Below are 13194 nucleotides of genomic sequence, written 5' to 3'. Positions count from 1 at the left end.
TTTCAGCTGGCAAATCAAAACATCCTATGCCTTTTCCTCATAGCCTTGTTTGGACATCCTAGACATCCTCTCTGTTTGTTGACGTTTTCGGTCCATGAAAAAGTAACAACATCCACCATGGTATATTATTTTGAGCCATTTGACAACCACTACTGTTGGTGGCTTCCCTAGTGTGTATTGAGCACCTATGGCGTTATCACCTTATACCAGGTATCCTCTGTTAGTGAAGTTTAGGCAGTGTCTAGGAAGTCAGGGCTCTCTAGATGTAGCTGTGAATGAGCAGCCAAGACTTATCTAGGGGACATGCAAAGTTTATGCAATACCATTATAGCCACACAGCACTATCACACATGAAAGAACCACACAGTGTTACAAAAATAAAGGTACTTTATTATAGTAGCACAAATACTAGAATACTTATAGGCAAACTCCCCAGTTGGAGGTAAGTACACACCAATTAAGTATTAGAACTTAGGAAAATAGTGAGGGCCCCATGTGAGGACCAAACCGTATACGTCAAAAGTGGAGTGTGAGATACAGTCCCCCACCCAAGGATGTGGAGTCATGAGGGGGGAGAAGGAGGAGCTAGGACCCAACCCCCTCCCCTACCCCCTCCCCCCCCCCCCCCCCCCCAAACAACCAGAAGAGCAGAGGTAAGTACCTGGTTTATCTCCAAAACTAAGAGGAGGACTTGGCAAAAGGATTGTGCAAGACCCAGACCAGACAGGAAGAACCTAAAGGTGAATTCTGGCAGAAGAGGATCTGCAAAGGAAAGGGACCAAGCCCAGTTCGTGATGGAGTGTCCGGTCATGGCAGGAGCCACTACCCACCCTTCTGCGGATGCCGGGCCAGGTCGATGGGGGAAGAAGACCACCAGCTGTGCAGCGCAGGAGATGAAGAGGACTTCCTGAATTGACACAGATGGTGTCCCACGCTGACTGTCGGGTTGCAGTGGGTCAGTGGTGCCGGAGAACCGCTACCGCCTTGTGGTACTGCAACAAACAGGGCATAGTGGGGCCCTAGACCCTTTGTCAAGGGGCTCTGCACCTCTGGAAGTGGCTGACCCATCAGGAAATTACACTGGTGGTTCAACATCTGGCAGGCTTTCTAAACACCGGAGCAGACAAACTCAGTCATCGATGCATAGTCGATCACGAATGGCATCTCGATCCGTAGGTGGTGCAAGGTCTCTTTAAGCAGTGGGGAGAGCGTTGGTTAGATCTGTTAGCCTCCGCAGAAAAAGCGCAATGTCAGCTATTTTGCATGTTGGAGTTCCCAAGGCGGAACTCGCTCGGTGATGCTTTTCATCTTGAGTGGAACTCAGGCCTCCTTCCCGCCTATACCACTTGTGTCCAGAGTTCTGAAGAAGATCAATAACGACTGGGCCCAAGTTATCCTTGTGGCTCCAGACTGGGCACAAAGAGTATGGTATCCAGTGCTCCACAGCATGGCCACAGATCCTCCAGTCATATTGCCCCTTCGGGAGGAACTTCTGTCACAACAACAGGGGACGGTCCTCCACCCACACTTGTCCAATCTTCGCCTTCATGTGTGGAGATTGATCAGCGGCAGTTGACAGCTTTTGACCTCCCGCCTAAAGTGTGTGACATTATCTTGGCAGCCAGGCAGCCCTCCACCAAAATGGTATGTGCCTGTTGTTGGCATAAATTTATGGCATGGTGTACCCAGCAAGTCCTTTGATCCCCTCTCTGCTCCTCTTTCTGAGGCTCTCTTGTTCAGCCTTTCTTTAGCTCAGCAGGGCTCTGCTTTGGGCACCCTTAAAGGTTACTCATCAGCTAGCTCAGCCTTTCTTAGGTTGCCGGACCAACCTTCCCTTTTCAAGTCTCCTATTGTTGGTAGTTTCCTTAAGGGACTCACCCATTTGTTTCCTCCTACTCCGGTTATTATGCCCCAGTGGGACCTCAGTCTAGTCTTCACTTACTTAATGTGTGCTCCTTTTGAGCTGTTGCATAATTATCCCTTGCGGCTCCTTACTGCAGGAGGCTGGCCTGGCTTGTAGTGGGTACCAGAGGTACTTACACCTTGTGCCAGGTCCAGTTATCCCTTATTAGTGTAGAAGAGGTGTTTCTAGCAGCTTAGGCTGATAGAAGGTAGCTATGACAAAGCAGCTTAGGCTGAACTAGGAGACATGTAAAGCTCCTACTATACCACTGGTGTCATATGCACAATATCATAAGAAAACACAATACACAGAAGTACTAAAAATAAAGGTACTTTATTTTTATGACAATATGCCAAAAGTATCTCAGTGAGTACCCTCAGTATGAGGATAAGATGTATACACAAGATAAAAGTAAACAAACTAAAATTATGCAGATAATAGCAAAAGGAAGTAATGCAAGCAATGTAAAATTACAGGAAGGCAGCTGCCACCTGTTGGAAGAAGCTTGGTGTTCTGCAAGAACGAAGAGGACTAGTAACTTCCCCTTTAGAGGATGGATGTCCCACGTCGTGAAGAAGCTTGCAGAGGTGTTCCCACGCAGAAAGACCGCAAACAAGCCTTGCTAGCTGCAAGGGTCACGGTTAGGGTTTTTGGATGCTGCTGTGGCCCAGGAGGGACCAGGATGTCACCACATGGATGAGGAGATAGAGGGGGCGCCCAGCAAGTCAGGGAGCCCTCACAGAAGCAGGCAGCACCCGCAGAAGTACCTGAACAGGCACTTAGAAGAAAAGTGAACCGGAGTCCACCTGAAGTCACAAGAGGGAGTCCCACGACGCCGGAGGACAACTCAGATGGTTGTGCACTGCAGGAAGGTGTGTCGGGGACCCAGGCTTGGCTGTGCACGAAGGAAATCCTGGAAGAGTGCACAGGAGCCGGAACAGCTGCAAATCACGCGGTACCCAGCAATGCAGTCTAGCGTGGGGAGGCAAGGACTTACCTCCACCAAACTTGGACTGAAGAGTCACTGGACTGTGGGAGTCACTTGGACAGAGTTGCTGAGTTCCAGGGACCACACTCGTCGTGCTGAGAGGGGACCGAGAGGACCGGTGATGCAGTCTTTTGTTGCCTGCGGTTGCAGGGGGAAGATTCCATCGACCCACAGGAGATTTCTTCAGAGCTCCTGGTGCAGAGAGGAGGCAGGCTACCCCACGAGCATGCACCACCTGGAAACAGTTGGGAAAGCCGGCAGGATGAAGCCATACAAGGTTGCTAGTAGTCGTCTTGCGGTTTTGCAGGCGTCCTGAGCAGTCAACGGTCGATCCTTTGGCAGAAGGTGAAGAGGGAGATGCAGAGGAACTCTGGTGAGATCTTGCATTCATTATCTGGTGAGATCCCCAAAGCAGAGACCCTAAATAGCCAGAAAAGGAGGTTTGGCTACCTAGGAAGGAGGATTGGCTACCAAGAGAGGTAAGAGCCTATCAGAAGGAGCCTCTGACGTCACCTGCTGGCACTGGCCACTCAGAGCATTTCAGTGTGCCACAGACACCTCTGTTTCCAAGATGGCAGAGGACTGGCACACAGTGGAGGAGCTCTGGGCACCTCCCCTGGGAGGTCAGGGGAGTGGTCACTCCCCTTTCCTTTGTCCAGTTTCGCGCCAGAGAAGGGCTGGGGTATCCCTGAACCGGTGTAGACTGGCTTATGCAGAGATGGGCACCATCTGTGCCCATCAAGGCATTTCCAGAGGCTGGGGGAGGCTACTCCTCCCCAGCTTTCACACCTATTTCCCAAGGGAGTGGGTGTTACACCCTCTCTGAGGAAGTCCTTTGTTCTGCCTTCCTGGGCCAGGGCTGCCTGGACCTTAGGAGGGCAGAAACCTGTCTGAGGGGTTGGCAGCAGCAGCAGCTGCAGTGGAGACCCCGGAAAGGCAGTTTGGCAGTACCCGGGTTCTGTGCTAGAATGGCATTGGGGTGACAATTCCATGATCTTAGACATGTTACATGGCCCTGTTCGGAGTTACCATTGTGACGCTGTACATAGGTAGTGACCTATGTACAGTGCACGCGTGTAATGGTGTCCCCGCACTCACAAAGTCTGGGGAAATTGCCCTGAACGATGTGCACGCTCCCTCCACCAGAGCAACTGCTGCCACCACAGCGTTAGCACACTGAGTTCCTGTCCTGGATATCTGCCAGGCAGCAAGTTAGGCATCTCTGCACACTTTCACAAGACATTACTGCCTGGACAGTCGGGTGTAAAGAGACAGCTACTTTAGTTGTTCGGTCGTGCAGGACTTTCTAGTATGATCTTGGTTCGCAGACCACCACCGAGGATTGGCTTGCTTGGGTATCTATTCTAAAATATGGAATCTGCAACTAGAAGTCTATATCAGATGAAGAAGTCCCTTACCTTCGGTAACGATTTATCTGATGGAGACTTCTAGTTGCAGATTCCTTACTTTAGAATTTTCCCCCAGGCGTCAGACTGGATCCAGGGATTTTTTCTTCAAGCAATACCCTTGCACATCGGTAGGTGGCATCGGTCAACTCCGCATACGTTGTTGGCAGTGGTGACGCCGGGAGTAGTACATAGATGCCGCCTCAGCGCAGTGACGTAAGTTATTTTCTTTCCGCACCACATGCTGATCCAGAGAGAGCTACCCTGGTCTCTTTTTGCCTGAGTTCAACTGTTTTGTCAAGTGTTTTGGTGAGTTTTTGGTGATTCGAGATGTCCCCAAAGACCGGTTTGATGCCGTACGAGGACTGTCACCGCATGATGTCAGTGACGGATCCGCATTGGATCTGTTTGAGGCGCTTGGAGCGCAACCACAACCTGAAGTGGTGCTCCGAATGCAGGGCCATGCACCCGAAGGCCTTGAGGGAGCAGTCCCTCAAACTCAAGCCGGCCTGGTGCTCGACTCTGCGTAAGTCCCGGTCTCGCTCAAGGGGCTGGTCTCGAGACTGCTTGAGGAGCCACCACCAGTCTTCTTCCTCCAAGTCTTTGGGCACAGGTAAGAAGTCAAAGAGGTCCTGTCACCCTTCGACTTCACCCTGTCGCTCGGCTGATGCAACGCGGGAGGATCGTCGACGCTCGAGGCCTCCGTCTTCGGAATCTGCTTCTGCTTCTTGGTCTGCCCCAGGCATCCCCGAATTTCCGGGAGCGTGAGCGACCACTGCCCAATTTAAGGAGTTTCATGAGGCCATGCACCTCATTTTTTGGCAGGCCGACCCCGATACGGCGCCTTCGGGACCAAGGGGTTTGGTCTGAGGACCTTCGGGTTCCACGGCTTCAGCTCCAGCCACCGAGGTCCCCTCCGGATCTGCTTGTGGATCCACACCGATGCTGGTCGTACCACTGAGACCTTGCCCAGTTCGATTGTCAACACTCCTGACCGTGGTGCCCACCATCAATGTCAACGCGATCCTCCTCCCCAATGACTCTGAGACGGAACGGCGTCAGCCGCCACCGTCTCTGGCTTCGATGGGGCCTACTCACCTCAGGTCGGATTTGGACCCTTTTCCTTACCAGTACGAATTCCAAGAAGGATTGGAGGTGTCCCAGGACGCTTATGAATACCAGGATGACCCATCTTTGGACTGGCACAAGAATTGGGCGAGGCCAGTGGCCTGGACACTTCTCCAGACGCTGACACGCTGTCTCCGCCTACTGTGGCTAAGGCGGAGGGAGCGACTTATCCTATGGTGGTCAGTAGGGTGGCCTAGGTCCTTGCCCTTGAGCTGTCTACTGTACAGGTCAGGTCAAATCTCCTGACGGAGTTGCTTTAGCCAGGGGCTTCCACATCTGAGCCCCTTTTGCCATCCAATGAAGCCCTCATCGATGTTCGCTTGGCTACTTGGTCCAAACCCCACACAGGGGCTCCTGTGAACAGGACTATCGTACACTGCCAATGACCCGCCCGAACGACCCTAAATTCCTGACCCAACCCCCCACACCTGAGAGTCTTGTCATCCAGGCTTCCTCTTCCTCAGACGCATTCCCTTCCGCACCCCCGGATAGGGAATCAAAAAGGCTGAAGCAATTTGGAAAGAAGATGTTTTCTTCCTCCAGACTTGCATTGCGGTCCGTGAACACTGCATGCCTTTTGGGCTGCTATACACACTCTGTGGGATACGGTCAAGCAAGGTCTGATGCAGATACTGGAGGAGGCCTGTGCTCCCAAGCGGTCACTGATGGGAGAGATGTGGCGAAGTTCACAATCTGATTTTGGCTGGACTTGACCAACTCTCTGGGCAGATCAGTTGCTATGATGGTGGCCTTGAGATGCCATACCTGGTTGCGTACTTCTGTTTTTTAGGGGCATGTCTAACAGTCTCTTATGGACATGTCCTTTGATGGCTTCCATCTCTTTGGAGCCAAGGCGGAATTTGCCTGGGAGAGATTCAAGGACTCCCGGGCTATGGCTCGGTCCCTTGGCCTTTCCGCTGCCCCTTGCCCCCAACAGTCTGCCTTTCACCCCTTTCGTGGCCATGGAAGGGACTCCCTGTCGCGTCCCCAAAACAACCACAGAACCACTCATGCTGTTCAGCTGTGCGTGGCCGGGGAATCCCGCGTGGGACAGGGAGTCAGAGGTCTGCCCAGTCCATCCCTGCCCATGCTGCAGCCTCCAAACCCTCCTAGTCTGTCCCCTCACTCCGATCCAGTTGGCGGCAGGATTCCATCACCTTCCTCACTGGGAATCCATCACTGGGGACAGGTGGGTTTTGCAGATAGTTCAAAAGGGCTATTCCCTTCTCTTCAAATCTGCCCCACCAGCCATGCCTCCATCAGTCAGCCATCTTCCGGAGGATCATTTGGCACTTCTCCGCCAGGGAGTCGCAGCTCTTTTGGCCAGTGGATCCATAGAGAAGGTCCTTGTGCCAGAAGTAGGTTGTGGTTGTTATTAGCACTACTTTCTGGTGCCGAAAAAGCACAAGGGCATACGTCCTATCCTAGACCTTCGGGACCTCATTTACTTTCCCAAGGAGGAAAAATTCAAAATGCTCACCCTGGCTCAGGTCCTGTCTGCCTTAGACCCAGGAGACTGGATGGTAGCGTTGGACTTGCAGGACGATTATTTCCATATTCCCATACTGCCTTCCCACCAACATTACCTGTGATTCGTGGTAGGTCACTAGCACTGTCAGTTTACCGTGCTCCCCTTCGACCTTACCAGCGCCCCTCGGGTGTTCACAAAAGTGATGGCGGTGGTTGCAGCCCATCTGCGCAGGTTAGGAGTCTCAGTCTTCCCCTACCTCGACGACTGGCAGTTGAAGGCGGATTTGCCCCAGAAAGTCGTCTCCCACCTTCAGACTACTGCGAGCCTCCTGCACACGCTGGGGTTCACTATCAACGTGCCCAAGTCACACCTGAATCCCTCTCAGACGCTCCCTTTCATCTGAGCTGTTCTGGACACAGTGCAGTTTCGGGCTTATCCTCCAGAAAAGCGAGTCCAGGATATTCAGGCTATGATTCCAATCTTTCAGCCTCGGTCTTGGGTTTCTGTGAGACTGACTCTGAGGCTTCTGGGCCTCATGGCCTCCTGCATCCTGCTAGTGACAGATGCCAGATAACATATGCGGGCTCTGCAGTGAGACTTGAAGTTCCATTGGTGCAGCATCCGGGAAATCTCTCCAGCATGGTCCAGATCTCGGAGGGGAGTGCTAAAGACCTGCAGTGGTGGCTTTCAAATCCGCATTGGGCCCACAGCATATCCCTCTCCCTTCCCCAGCCAGATCTATCCATAGTGACAGATGCGTCACTTCTGGGTTGGGGCGACCACATGGGAGAAGCAGAGATCAGACAGATCTGGTCTCTGGCAGAGTTTGGGCTCCATATCAGTTTTCTGGAGCTCCGGGCGATCAGGCTTGCATTGAAAGAATTTCTTCCCTCTCTCAAAGGGAAATTAGTGCAAGTGTTCACGGACAACACCACCGCCATTGGTACTACAGGGTGGAATAGGGTCCTGGACCCTTGTCAGGAGGCATTATGCTTCTGGACATGGCTGGAACATCAGGGCATTACTTTGGTGGTTCAACATTTGGAAGGCTCTCTGAACACCAAAGCGTATGAACTCAGCCGTTGATGCACAGCCAATCACGAATGGCGTCTCCATACGGAGGGTGGCGCAAGGTATCTTTCAGCAGTGGGGAGAAGATTGGTTAAATCTGTTCGCCTCCGCAGAGAACGCGCCATGGCAGCTGTTTTGCGCATTGGATTTTCCAAGGCGGCAGTCGCTCTGAGGTGCTTTTCGTCTTGAGTGGAACTCCGGCCTCATTTACGCCTTTCTGCCTATACAACTTCTGCCCAGAGTTCTCAAGAAGATCAGGAACAACCGGGCCCAAGTTATCTTGGTGGCTCACGACTGGGCACGGAGATTATGGTATCCAGAGCTATTGAGCATGGTCACCAATCCTCAACTCAGACTGCCTCTATGGGCAGTTCTTCTGTCGCAGCACCAGGAGACGGTTCTCCACCCGAACATGTGCAGTCTCTGCCTTCATGCGTTGAGATTGATCGGCGGCAGTTGGTGACTTTTGATCTTCCACCCGAAGTCTGCGATGTTATCTTGCCAGCCAGGCGTCCCTCCACCAAAATGGTGTACGCCTGTGGTTGGCATAAATTTGTGGCATGGTGTACCAACAAGTATGTTGATCCCCTCTCTGCTCCTCTATCTGAGGTTCTTTTGTTCATTCTTTGTTTGGCCTAGCAGGGCTCTGCTTTGGGCACCCTTAAAGGGTATTTATCAGCTATTTTGGCTTTTCTCAGGCTACCTGACCAGCCCTCACTCTTTAAATCTCCTATTTTGAATCACTTCCTTAAAGGTCTCACCCATTTATTTCCTCCCATTCCATTCATCATGCCTGCATGGGACCTCATTCTTGTCCTTAATTACTTAATGTGTACGCCCTTTGAACCGATGCACAATCATCTTTCTTGTTGCCATCACTTTTGCTCTTCAAGCTCTTTCTTCAAAGCCTCCATTCTTGTCTGTGCACCCTGACAAAGTGGTGTTGTGCACTACAGCTTCCTTCCTTCCCAAGTTTGTTACGCCTTTTCATGTAGGCCAGTCCATCACCTTTCCTACTTTTTACGCACCCCCACGTCCTTCCCATGAGGAGAGAGTCCACAGTCTGGATCCAAAAAGAGTGTTGGCGTTCTATCTAAATCGCACTAAAGATTTCCGGGTGGACGATCAACTCTTTGTAGGGTATGTGGGTGCAAAGAAAGGGAAGGCAGTGCAAAAACGTACCATCTCTCGATGGGTACTTCTTTGCGTAAAGATGTGCTACGCTTTGGCCAAAAAAGCAACCCCCTGAGGGCTTGCGCGCTCATTCCACCAGAGCAACTGCTGCTTCCACTGCATTAGCACGCGGAGTTCCTGTCCTGGATATCTGCCAGGCGGCAATGTGGGCATCCCTGCACACGTTTGCTAAACATTGCTGCCTGGGTAGCCGGTCCATCGGGACGGCTACTTTGGTTGTTCGGTCCTGCAGGACTTTCCTAGTATGATCTTGGTTCGCAGCCCACCCCCGAGGATGGCACTGCTTGGGTATCTATTCTAAGGTAAGGAATCTGCAACTAGAAGTCTCTATTAGATGTACAAGTTATATACCTTAGTTAACAAAATACCTGGTAGAGGCATGTTCTAGCAAGGTGGTTGGTTCCTACTAAACTACCAGTGGCTGACATTAACTTAGGTACACTAGGGGAACAAGTTACTTATCTTCGGTAACAAAATATCTGGAAGATACATATTCTAGTTGCAGATTCCTTACCTTACAATTTCCCCCCAGGCGTATTTTCACTCAGTTTGTGACATCCATTTATCACCAACTGATATGTTGTGGGGTTATTCCCCACTAATGTGCCATTCAATGGTGACACTAAGTATTTACCTCAGTGGATCTGTCCCAATGTTTCTTTCACATTGAATAACAATGCCTCTCTGTTACCTGTAATTCCCATTTTTCCTTCTTTCTTCTTTATTTTTTAACAGATTCTTTAACTCTTGAAACTTATGACCAACAATTTTGCTACTGTCGGGTAGATAGTGATCATATTTAAGTTACCAATATCTCCTTCCAGAAATTGTGATACTGTTCAATACTCCCACCTTCTGAATGGGTGAATAGCGGAGCTACTTACCCATTCATGTAAGTCTCTGTCGTCCAAGTAACTTTGTTGGTCCCACCCAATGTAAATGCAACAATGTTGCCAATGGATATCCGCTCTTGGTGTATGTTCTCAGAGGTGGCTGTTTACTTTGTGACAATCGTGTTCTTGGTTATCTACTTCAAAGAAATAATTTGTCACTATTTGGCTGACATTTCATCTGCCCAGCTAGTACCAAGATTAGGTCTGATTCTAGCATAACTGCAGATGAACACTAAACACATGGATGAACATTTTGATGCAAGCAAGATGAGCTAGCAGGGTGCCAAAAGAATGCCTGCAAACCAGTTAAGGATCATAGGTAACAAACTCGGTCTCGAACTTATTAATGGCCCATTCATCCCTAGGCGGTATTGGCACCAATCTCACAAATGTATTCAGTCTATCCCTGAGAAGTTGAAAAGCTAAGCAAACCTGCTGTCACCCAAACTAATGCCCGAGGGCTCAACCTTGTCTCCTTCAATGGGTGCATCAGTCCACTCAGCATGATGGGGCCTTACCCAGCCGAGAACGGTGAGAGTGGAATTTTGTAGATAGGTTTGTCAACTAGGAAAGCATTAGTAGTTGAACCCAAGTAAACACAATCAACCCGATTAACATCCTTATTCTTTTTTTGCCACATCCCTACAATCGAACACATCTGGTCTCTGGGATAAACGTCCTAATTTGAGTTGAGTAGTAAAGCTGTTTGGCAGGTCGATGATTTGAGAACATGATACATAAGCTGTATGTACCCTTCCTATCACTTTTACAGTATACTTCTGAGGAATTGTGTCCTTTAACCTTAATTGAGAATATGTTGATGAGTGTTTGTCTGCTCATTGCTGAAGTAGCAGTACCTTGTGCACCACCTGACCGGAATACTCGGCATGTGTCTGTGCTGTAGCTGGAGCAGCAAGGATGGATACCAGAGAAAATGGAGAAGATCCCAGATAGCTTCCAGCAAATGAGACTTACGACCCAGGCTAACCTCAAATAAAATAGCAACCCTTACAGTAATCTGTTTGTCAGTTAACCCCATTAAAGAGGTATTTTAGCTCTACGCAAACATCTGACTGCCACAGCATCAAGGTCGAGGTTATATTGCAAGGTCTTCTGCTCTCCCCCAAATCTAGCATTGTAGAGCAGCTCAAATTTAGAAGTCTAATATGAAACGTTACCTTGTTATGCAGCCAAGAGCGACCCATGTAACGCTTGACAACTGAATATTAAATTAGGTTTCCTTCCACCCACATAGGATTTTAGAAGATGTTAACAAAAATCTGCTCTGCTGCGCCTGAAAGTGGCCCTGGTGTCTAGTAGTCGAGATATATGTCAAGAACTACACTCTTCCAAAGCACTTGGAATACAGGTACCACATTTCTCAGAGAAAGTACTGGCCATCTGTTGACATTTTAAAATTCCGCAAAGGCCCAGGCATGGTTCTTACCTAGAACTTTATATGAAATCATCTGTATTTATTTTTAACATGGCCTTTGTTTACTTTAATTACCAGGCATTGGTCATTAGGGCAGCTGTAGAACATATTTAAAGTGTTTTCTTCTAACATTTAGCGTTTAAAGTATGTACTGATAAGATGAAAAGAGAGGTGGTTTTTGTATTTTTTTTTCCTGTGGACAGAACCATTCAAATCTCCGCCATGCCAATTTACAAAACCCACCAGGTGGCAACCCTATCGGGGATAGAAGTACAGCATATCCGAAATAGAAAGCATTCTGTTCTCTCATTCAGTAAGGTGAAAAACATCAGGAGGAAAAAAAATTGAACGATGCAAAACGAAAAACTTATTTTAAAGCACAGACGCAGCAGGAACACGACCTGCCACCCACTTGTCTGTCGAAAATGAGCACTTTTTTTTAACATAAATCTGGAAGAGCAATCACATAAGGAAATCTGTTAGGGTGATCATTTTCAGGTACCAAATGAACCCTGGCAATTTTACACTTTTTTTTTTTTCCTATCAGCCCTTCAACTCTTAATTAATGCATAATGGTAAACGTGAATGTAAGTGGCAAAATAATCCATTGACATTGAAGCTTTAACATACTATGCAGAAATAATGTTTGAGGATCAAAGGAGAATTAACACTTCAAAGCTGTATATTACGCATGGTCAGATTCTTTTTTTAGGCACGGGGAGATTAAGTGTTTGCCCAGAATCACAGGATGTTGAGCCTAGAACCTGTTTCCAAAGTCTTTTAGGTACAATAGTTGTGAATTTAATGAAGCTGTACTGTAGAGATAAAGTGAGATGATGATCTGTTGGATAGAAATGATGCAGTCTGCTTCGGTTCCCCCTTTTTTGTTTTGAAGTCTCCATAGAATATTGGGATGATGAGTAGTATCATAGGCAAGGAAGAGTTAAGTTAATAATCATGCTGGTACTCCAATGCTGATATCTGTCTTAAAGCAGACAGTTCTCTTTTTTTTTTTTTTTTTAACTAAAACAACCTGTTATTACACAGAAGTAAAAATTATCTCTTGTTTCAAGGCATGTTTGTTTTAGGAAGGGTTTATGTAAGACATTTAGAGTTCTTTTAGGAAGATACCCGTTTTCAAGGAGTTGTTGACAGTTCTGCCTGGATTGGCTACAGAGCTATTTAAGAGGACATTCGTCTGCAGAGATGTAGCTTAGAATCTCACATCTCCCAACTAATCAACTGGGCACAACCAACATTGGTTTAGCAGACACTGTTCTGGGCCCCCAGACCCAACTGTCAAGCCAAGAATGCATTTATTTGGGGGCGGTGTCACACCCCATCAACCCTCCCTGAAGCTATGTCCTTGTTGGTCTGCTGGTGTTTCTGATGGCCTGTAAGTGTTTGCAGGATTGATGAAGTCTTCTGTGGTTCAGAGGTTAAAGGGGTTAACTGTAGTTGTTTTTGTGTTTTGTTATCTTGTAAAATGAGCTGGGCTGCTAGAATTGTGGTTGAGCAGTGGGAAGGCAAGGGGGTAATCGGACTCTGGTGGGTAGGAAGCAATTCAGGTGTGATGTGCAATCAGCAATGGTCAGTGATGAGGTGTTTTGCTGTGTTGCCAAGGAAACAACATGTCCTAAGGTATTAAGGTATTGCGGTTGAATGACCCTTGATCCTCTGAACTCTTCTAGAGAGGTTGTTGTTT

The 13194-nt window shown here is 48.7% G+C and overlaps 1 protein-coding gene across 1 annotated transcript in view; it reads left to right on the top strand.

The window, feature by feature from the left end:
* GTF3C1 (general transcription factor IIIC subunit 1) overlaps nucleotides 1-13194 on the top strand; it is a 1928973-nt gene that overhangs the window by 1674056 nt on the left and 241723 nt on the right. The gene's annotated exons all lie outside the window — the stretch shown is intronic.

The sequence above is a fragment of the Pleurodeles waltl genome, chromosome 10 (genome assembly GCF_031143425.1).
Source record: "Pleurodeles waltl isolate 20211129_DDA chromosome 10, aPleWal1.hap1.20221129, whole genome shotgun sequence".
In the NCBI taxonomy this organism is placed as follows: Eukaryota; Metazoa; Chordata; class Amphibia; order Caudata; family Salamandridae; genus Pleurodeles; species Pleurodeles waltl.
The sequence above is the reverse complement of the archived record's forward strand: the minus strand, read 5'-3'. Positions and strand labels throughout refer to the sequence as shown.